The following is a 10,588-nucleotide window of genomic DNA, read 5'->3' on the forward strand; positions in this document are numbered from 1 at the left end:
TCACATTTTGACCAAAAATCACATTTTGACCAAAATCACTTTTTGGACCAAAAATCACTCTTTTGACCAAAAATCACTCTTTTGACCAAAAATCACTCTTTTGACCAAAATCACATTTTTGACCAAAATCACATTTTTGACCAAAATCACATTTTTGACCAAAATCACATTTTTGACCAAAATCACATTTTGACACATTTTGACCAAAATCACTTTTTGGACCAAAAATCACTCTTTTGACCAAAAATCACTCTTTTGACCAAAAATCACTCTTTTGACCAAAAATCACTCTTTTGACCAAAAATCACATTTTTCACCAAAAATCACTTTTTTGACCAAAATCACATTTTTGACCAAAAATCACATTTTTGACCAAAATCACATTTTGACCAAAATCACATTTTGACCAAAATCACATTTTGACCAAAAATCACATTTTGCAAAAACAATCCAAAATCGTATTTTTGACCAAAAATCACATTTTTGACCAAAAAACAGCTTCTCAAAGCATAATAATGATAAAATTGAATGGATCCTTTAAGACGATACACAAAGATATTGGTCTCACTGTGAGTTTAAAAGATATGTAACTCGGCTATCGCCTACCATCGCACGATATCTTTTAAAACTCACAGCTCGACCAATATCTTTGTGTATCATGCTCAATCCATCCAATTTTATATCAAACTTGGTATGGTGATAGGATATGGTAGTTTTGCATCATGTTGTTTGCATATTGATGAATATTAATGAATATTAATGAGCTTATTTGCATATATTCCATATTATTTGTATTTTCAAACCCTACCTTATTAAACCTTGTTATCCATCTTTCACCGAGTGATTATATTTCGACCATCACACTCATAGACAGTTAATATTTGTATAATATCGATCCTGCATTGGGGGCCTTAGCCACACACAGTATGTGTATTGTCCATGTACAGGAAAGAGACTGCTTCCTTGTTGTGAGACTTGCATATGCATTTACCTCTTGAGAGTTCCGATAAAGTTGTGGTAAATGTATGGAATATGAATTTTGCCATGGCAAATGAGTATTATATTACATATTCTTGATCAAGTAATAGAATTGATGTATAGGTGATATAAAAACAAACAAAAAAATCAACTGACTTCAATTTTCGTAATAGCAATGATATAAGATGTATAATTTTTTGTCTCATTTTACTCACTGTACAAGTGTACATCTTTGTGAAGTGGAACAATCCATCTTTCACATTTTATCCAACACACTCTTTGACGGTTATTATTTGTATAGGCCTACTATTATTATTTTCAAACAGAAGATGTATGCCTGCATATAACAAAATTTATCTTTATGTATTCACTTGCACTGTTTTGAGGTATTGTAATCCTTTCATATAAAACTGACCATCCGCCACAAATGGGCTGTAATTTTGGCAGAGCCTGTTTTGAGATACGGTACATTGAACCTCTCACAAACAATGTAACATATCAATGTAAAGCTTATTTTGAGGAAAGGTTGCCTGTGCAAAGTCTCAAAAAGTGAAAATGACAATATTACAGCTTATTTGTTGTGGACAGTCACTTGTTTCATGCATAAGTGGATTGGCTACTATAGTTATCTTTATGTGGGCCACTTAGTGTGTTTGCCTTTTTTTGACTGCCACCAGGGCTGAAAAGCAAAATGGGCTGGTTGAGCTGTGGCTGGTTCAAAAACCAAGTCTGACCTTTGTTTGGCTTGCTCTGAAAGCTATAAAATGGAACATGTGATTGTCATGGACCAAAGATGACAGCATATATTGTAGACATAATACATGTCAACCAGGGTTAGTAGTACCTTATGTGGTTTTCATACTGCTGAACGTGTGATAATTAAACCTATAAATTTGCTCTTCTAAAGTTGAAATCCATACACCCCCTATGGAAGACATGAACTTGACAGGTCATGTAGAATTCAAATGGAGTCGCCCATTTAGGTAAACCCCATTTGAAATCCACACACCCTGTGTAGCAAAACAAATTAGTTCATGTCTTCCATAGGAGGTGTATGGATTTCAGTTGGAATAGCCCAACATCTGTATCATACCAAGTGTAGACAGGGATGGTATCAAATATTTATAGGATTTGCTTATTTTATTTTTACCATTCAGTTAGCAGTATTTCATGACGATAGACAAAAGTGAAGTTATTCCAGAAGTTAGAATATGATACACAGAAGATATACCTGGTAATGTCAGGTTTGTGTATAGACGAATCCAACGAGCCAAGTCATGGTCAGGATTTGGTCGGCCATATTTGGGTACCCGCATGCACCAAACAGGTGTTGTGAGTATTGGGTGGATTAAACCCCCTTAAAATTTGATGTTAGATTCTTTGTGTTGTAAACTGTCATCATTCTTTTGTCTACGTTATAGACACGGGTGACAGAATACAGTTTATAATACCCTTCAAAGCCGCATCATCCCACATTTTAGGTGAGATAGTTGGGTACCTGTTGCGGCTAATGGCTGCCATTGAAGAGCAGGAATGTGTGAAATGGGATTCATCTATAATCCATTGTAATCATGTTATGTAACATGTTTTTGTATAGCAGATATATTTATATTTAACATTTCTGTGAATTGCTTTATAATTGACAAGCATTGTTAGTAACTTGTTTCAACCATATATCTAGTACTTCATAATATTTCACCAGTTTATAATAGGGTTGTCAATAGCTCAGATGATCCTCAATAAAGTTGTTACTAAATATTTTGTGATTAGATGGAAGGGGCGGTCTCAGGACTTGTTTATGCTCTAGTGACACTAGACTGGGCTTATGTCATACCACAAGGGCTCTGATTAAGGGGTCTGCAGGCAGGTTTTCAAAACTTTTAAAACTTGGAGTGTCTATGTGCTTTTCTTAATTATTGGTAAATAGATAGTGTGAGCAGCAAGGACATTGTACACTTCAAGTATACTATCTGTTAAAATCAATTTTGATAAATTGTACAAATGTATCTAAAGGATTAATGTTTTGCAGAAATACCAGTCAAAATTAAATTGTTTATAATTTGACTGAAGAGGTTCATCAGGTCTGTTGATTAAACAGCTAATAAAAGTTCTTTGCCATACAAGACCAAAGGAAAAACTTACGTTTTTCTGCTGACAGTTTCGCCAGAAACCTTCTGGCTTTCTCAAAGCGATTGATGTTGTTATTGATCCATCTGCTTGGAGCGGGAATCATGGCCGGATGTTGTTGTTTTACCGGAAGAACTCCTGTCTCCAACGTTGGTCTTGAGCAGAGGATCAAAGATGTGGCTTAGAAAGGGCAAGATGGGTCAAGGAATCAGTATGGATTCGCAAGAGAGGAGACAACACCATAAACAGAGACGAGGGGCAATGGTTAGGGTACTTGCCTTTAGTGCATGAGGTCCCGGGTTCGATTCCCGGCGGTGGCGATTTGCTGGGATATTGACTTGGAAAAAAAAGTCTGAAATTAATTGGCAACTTCTGTAGATTAAATTCAGACTTTCGCTCTCCCCATGGTTCATTTAGAATTGGGTAAATGAATCATGAAAGTACTCCGTCCTTCGGAGGGGACGTTAAGCCGTCGGTCCCGTGTACAGAGAGCCATACCTGTACATGTATCTCACAGCCAGTTTCGAAAAGAGTAGGGTGTTAACCCCTGACTGTTCCCAACCCGCCCGGTGTTCAAATGGACCCCAATGGAAATAAGCTTCAATAGAGTCTTTCTGGGTTATCCAGGGTTGTCAAAACCCGAACAAATCAAATCAAAATCAAAATAGGTGCGTATTTTGCTCACCGCAGTATCGAATCGTGCGCGTAATGTTAAACGTGCTGAGTGTCCACGCACACGTACAGGGGCGGCTTGTTGGCACACTTGCAGCGCAACCGCGAAAAAGCATTGACGCCACTACCGAACTTGAGGTGAACTAAATTATAGCAACACTTTATGCAAAGGAAACGAATGGTGCAATGCACTGGCCTTGATAAGAAAGATGTGATTTTCCATTCTTTTCCTCTTTTTAGGGAACAAACCAATAGTTCAATGATGTCTTAAAATGAAGTCCTTACGCTATGGGAAGGGAATCAAAAAGTCCCAAAAAGTTTTAAGAAACTAGTTGAACTATCAGTCAAAGCTGAGCTTTTGTTGGGTTGAAATTATCAGCATTTCACACTTACATAGAGAGGGAGAGGGTTAGCTCCTAACGAAAGCACTTTTGTTTGTAGGGTGTCATCAAACTTTTGGTTTAGACCCTTATTAAAGAAAGCTATAAAGCTACACAGGGCTTCATTTCAGCTGCTCTTAGTTTCATTGCTCGACATTCCACTGTCATTTTTTAATTTTCCTCCGACCGTTAAATTTTGGAACAAAATGCAGCAAATGGTGATTTTAACAGCCATATGCATGCATATAGATTTCTTGGACACTTTCTTGATCATTTGTCCAGCACAGGCCTGTTATGGAAGGAAAAGAAACACCACATATATTAAGATTATGAGAAAAAAATTAGATTGTTAAGTAAGTGTTGTGACTTGTGCAGACTGTTGAATTCCAGATAATTATAAACCATCCCTTAGTACAGGGGTGTGATTGGTGCTTTTTGAAAAAAAACCCAAGGCAATGAAATTGCGAAGCGGAGCGAGCGGAGCTCTCGCCTGTAGCGGCCTGGGGTCCAGGGGCAACGCGCCGGTGGGGGTCAAGGGGGCGAAGCCCCCCGAAGCCAGAGGGGTTTTACACACTTGAGCACCGGAGATGCAATTTCATGGGGTAAAATGCAACAATGAGAAACTGTTAAAATACTTCACTTTATAGTATAAAAACATTTATTATCTGTGAATACATACTTCCAGTATCATATCATTCACATACACATGAGAAATTGCATCACCATTTTTGCACAGTACAGTGTGTCTATAAATCATCCAGTCAGGGTTCTAAGGAATTTTCTCATATCTGGAAACTGAAAATTCCGGAAATGTGACATCTCTGTTAACCATTTAGCTCTTGGTCCAGGGCCACTCCAAAAGCGACAAAAAAAAAAATTAAAAAAAAAAAAAAAATTTTTTTGAAAATCCAGAATTTATTTTTAATCCCAAAAATCCCGAAATCCGGAAAAATCACACCCCTGTTAGTATAATGGAATGGCTATATTATAGGATGGCTTAATCAGTGCAAAGCCATGTTTGCTACCTGCTCTGGGAGAGTCGAGGCACTTCAGGGTTATAAACAATTGAGTCATTTCATGGTTGAGTCGAGTCATTTCTAGCAATATCTCGAGTCAAATGATTCTTAGTCACTGTACATTCTCTATGGGGAAATTTGAAAATCTGAGTCCGGTCATTTCATTTTTGAGAAGTCGGGATCTCAAGTCATGACTCGTAACAAGTGTAGTTCGAAAAGGACGGTTTATAATCATTTGGTATTCATCAGTATGCAAGAATATTTTTAGGAACCCCAATGAAGTGTTTCTTTAATGTAAAAATGAAATAATATTGTAAGTAGTCATTGGCTTATAAGCTGTATTTAAATTAGTTGCAAAGAATTATGTAATAAATATATTGTATATTATACAAATATCCGTGCTTTTGTCTCGGCCTTTGTCACAAAAGTTTTTCTTCCTCTTTTGCCATATGTCCATTTGTTGTCTGTTTTGACTTGCAAATTTGTGGAGCAAGCAATTTTTGGCAAGCTTGTTTGGAAATTTTACCCTCCCACCAGCTCATAATATTTGTACACCCCCTTAATCTCCATATCTTTGGATGTAGATGTTTAAAATGGGATTGTTTTGAGTAATGATTCTACTTTCTACTGAGACTACTGACATATTTTGGATTGTGACATTTTTAAGATGCACCCTGTATAATACACCTTGTATGAAATATAGGGGCAGTACTCTGCTCAGCTTGACACCTCAGTGCACCCTGACCATAGGTTGACATGTACAACACACACCTCCCTTGAACACAGGCTTTGATGAACAAACTTGACACTTGGAATGAAGTAAAAGGAGTCGAAGGAACAATATTTGTAATGCATGGTTTTTATTTTTGAAAATTTATGCCTCAAAATTATTTCTTTTTACAGAAACTTCTTTTAATGTATAAATCTAAGACATTTGACAGTATACATATGCATGTGATGAAATAACAAATCTTAGATTGGTAGTGCCCATGGGGTTAAACATGAGGAATACTTGAATAAATTCATCAGGTCTAAATTATCCATGACATTAAGAATTTCATCTGATCAAAACCAGTTCAAAACTTACGTTTTTCTGAACGTTCATCAACCATCGGTTGACTTCCGATGGTTGATGAAACGTCAACCGATGTTTGATGGAACGTTCACAAAAACGTAAGTTTTGAACTGGTCTTGATCAGACGAAATTCTTAATGTCATGAGGAATACTGTCAAATGGCCCATATCAAGTGTCTTCGTAATAAGGCCATGAAAATAGTAACATACTTTGGTAGTGATTTTCAATCTGTTTTTGTAATACATGTACATCTACATTAAGGTTTAATCTTGATTCAATACCTTTTTCCCAATATACTCAATATTGTCTGACAAAATATGCCATAAGCAAGACGTATATAGTCTGTCAAGTACAAAGCAAGTATGTGGCATCGGGGGTGGATGCTTTGCGTCACATGCACTGTGTGTTAAAAAATGTGACACATAAAGAGTGTGGTGCACTTGGCAAGTACAAATCGCATGGCAGTTGGCACACCAAAGAAGCATTTACACACGCATTGCACTAAAATAACTTTTCTCATACCTCCAGTTTCCGAGGTCTATTTACTTTGTACTTCTGAGTTGATGGACAATAGTGCATAAATATGGCCAATATTCTTGACAAAACATGCCAATGATGTCATGAAGTACACATATTTATGATATGCAAACAACTTGAAACAAAAGCAATCATCCAATATTTGTAAAATTTTGTAAAACTCATGTTGTCTTTTCTGGAATCAGAAGTACATCATATTATTATATCAAAAAAAGTTTCAAATATATAATTTGTACATAAAAAATATACATGTCTTCAACAGAAATACAATGCACTAAAAATATTATGTCTGAACAGAAAATATAAGTAGAAGTCAAGATTTTTCACAACACATAATGATATTTACATCTCTGTACAAGTAACAAAAACAAACTGTATTTATTAGCTGTCAAGGAGCTCCAGCCATACAACACAAGTACAACTGCGTACGTGTTTGCTGACAAACGAGGACACACACAAGATTTTTCACCCTAAACTGTGGACCTACTTCCAACCGAGGACTGTCCTCGGTCTCAAACTGCTGCAAAAGACCTCAAATGCATGCTAGATGCTTTAAACGCTATTTGCCTGAAACCGAGGACCACACGTGTAAAAACTACCGTCCGCAGGGTGATGGCTAAAATTCCGCTTAGATTATACACACAAAAAAATCCGCCATTTTAGTCCACGGTTAGGCGATGAAAACATCATACACACGTCCTCGGTTAGATAGCAAAACACAATGTCCACGTTTGGGGGCAAACACAGACAGGGTTTTTAGCAGTGCTGTAGGTGCATATTTTGCTGGTCGCAGTATCACATGCTCTGCTAACCTAACCCACCAGAGCAAATATATGCATATGCACATGTATACAAACTGCATAATAGTACTGATGTCACTACCAAACTTGAGGCAAAACAAAACATACCCACACCGTCAACATGGGGCTTTCTGGCTGTAGTCTTTAACATTCATTACATCAAGGGCGTGCCTGGAAACTTTCAAACCTGGAGTCTCCCTGAGTGGCTGAAGTGTGCTCAAAACCCCACTCAAAGCTTCCCCAACCCACATGGCCTATATATAATTTGGGACAAGTGTATATTTATTATAATTTTATAAAAGGCCTAGGTAATTCAAGAGATTATAATAGCTTCCCACGATAAATATTGAGACCTCTTTGGTACATCTTTCTCAAGCTGTTGAAGTTACAATGCTTTGGTGGAATAACAAACAAATAATCGGATGATTCAGCAGCAGAAGGACGTATGTCCATTATTATTCTTTGGTTCCTCTCAAGTTTGGTATAGTGACATCAGTAATTTTTCAAAGTTGCGTTGCAAGCGTACCGACAAACCTGTGTGTGCACGTTACACACAATTAACTTTATGCGCGCAATTTGATGCTGCTACCAGCAAAATATGCAACTACATCACTACCAAACTTGAGGCGAACCAATGTATAGCTGCTGTTTGCATAATTTGCTTGTGTTACGCATAGGCTCTCTCATGCATAATACAGGCACTATACATATAATTGTAATATATGAAAATGCTGGCATGGCCAGCGAAACACATGGATAGCTAGCTACCATCCCCCACCCCCTTGGCACCAGAGGGGTGAGGGGTCTGTGGTTCAACAACGGACCAAAGCAAAGCTCGGATTCTCGTCATCTTCTGTCTTTTTGCTCAAGAGTTAATGATCAGTCTTAATTTAGCACGCTGGTAGATGCCATGGTCATTGGTTATCGACTATTGATTATTCTCCCCCCAACACCAACTCAAACACTGTTTAACAATGGCAGCATGCTAAATTAAAACTGATACTCGATGTACTGCTGGCTATCTTTTTGTTTTGTTTTTTCTTATTTTGATTTGTCTTATATGATTACAAGGTCACATTTGTCTTCTTCAGGGGGAGATGGCAAACAATTCTTGAAGAGCCCATTGACTGAACTCATACACATAACAGGCAATCATAAATGTACATGCACCTCATGCTGTTGAGTCGTCAATTTAATTGGCTAAATTCGCTGTCGTAGTGCATGTTAGTAACCATTGGTTACTGCTCCAAGCCTGAGCTCATACACCTGTTCCGAATTTTGATATGCCATAGGCATTGTGTTATGATCATTTCGATCAGTGGTTCGTAACAAAAAAAGCGCGATCCAGGTGACCAAGCAACGGTCATATTCTAATGTGCACTATGGCAGCGAATAACTCTTGAACACAAATTATTGGCTTTGAAAACTACTACGCATGTCTCAAATAAATCTGAATTAACTCAATTTGCTCATAATTCTGCATTCATCACTCTGCTGAAATCATAATTATAATATATAAAATGTATGCCTTTTCACCAATACATCGTAATTTAACAATATGATATAGTTCACTTTGACACATAAAAATATTATTGTTTCAAAAACTCTTGGTATATACCTTTGCACAGGAGCCAAACATTTTTAATATTGGTAATGAATCCACACTTTCATAGCAGCGTATACCTGAACGCAAGTTAATGGAAGCGCATTATACACATTACGCTACTGCATGTAAAATTTGTTGTACCTGGAACTTGTATGCATATACACTCTGCATGTTGAATTCATTATTTTGCAGGAGGTGGCTAAACATTGCCATTTTATACTGTAATGTTATTGCTGATATATCAACAGAGAAGTTGTTGATCTTCTTGTGATGTTGAGTGACAATGACTGACTGACATTTCTCATGAAATAATCATGTGAACTGGACTTTTAGTTTGTTTTCATTGTAGAAAGGGATTCAATCATGTTTCACTGTTGTTCATCACTATTTAACTAATCGTGTCCGGTGCATCTGCATGGTTTACTTTGCTCGGGCAGAAACCATGCAGACGAGGAGTGATTGAATCCTAGCTAGTCAACAGAGGGTGATGCTATACCAATTTGTTTACAGTGAAAAGCTGTTGCCTTGGTGCATATACACTCTTACATGAATAGTGTTAAACACTTCAGGTATTAGGTATGGATGGTTTTAGTAATTAACTTACTCAACATTCTGCAAATATCACAACGATACAATATCTATATATATCATACATTGACTGACATTGCAAACTCAAGCTGAATCAATACATTTGATTAGTAATAATGATATATGCTTCAATTGGGCAACTACTCTTGAAAAGTGAATTCACGCTTCTTGCTTTAGCATAATACTAATCATGATCGAGCTAGAGCTATCAATTTTGATAGCCGCTAGGAACAGGCCTCACAGAATAGCTTAATCGGTACCACCAAAATTTGATGTTTATATACATAACAGCCTTAACATGTCGAACGCTTATATTACAAGATTACAAGTGACATTAGTACAAGATTACAAAAATTACCAATTACATTTTCAACATTTTAAAATTCCATATGCTGTATACAAAATTTACAAAACAAAAACAAAATAAAGATATATAAATAAAATATTATCACAAAAAATGCACCACATATTTGACCACGTTTCCCCGGGTGCACAACAGTTTGCTGAGATGAGCTGCCCAGACAGGTGTACCCAGTTTCTAACAAAAATCATCATGACACTTTGTTGGAAATCTGATTTTCATAATAATAATAATAACCGATATCAGGGCCGTAGCAAATGTGGGGCGGTCATCACAAATGTGGGGCGGCCAAATTACAAATAGATGCCTAAATTGAAATAAAGATATAAAGAAAAACATAACTAATTTCTCAAAAAGTGGGGAGGCCATGGCATCCCCGGCCGCCCCGCTTGCTACGGCCCTGACCGATAGAACACAAAATGTTTTACAGAAAACATTTAAATGTTGG

The sequence above is a fragment of the Amphiura filiformis genome, chromosome 4 (genome assembly GCF_039555335.1).
Source record: "Amphiura filiformis chromosome 4, Afil_fr2py, whole genome shotgun sequence".
Taxonomy (NCBI): Eukaryota; Metazoa; Echinodermata; class Ophiuroidea; order Amphilepidida; family Amphiuridae; genus Amphiura; species Amphiura filiformis.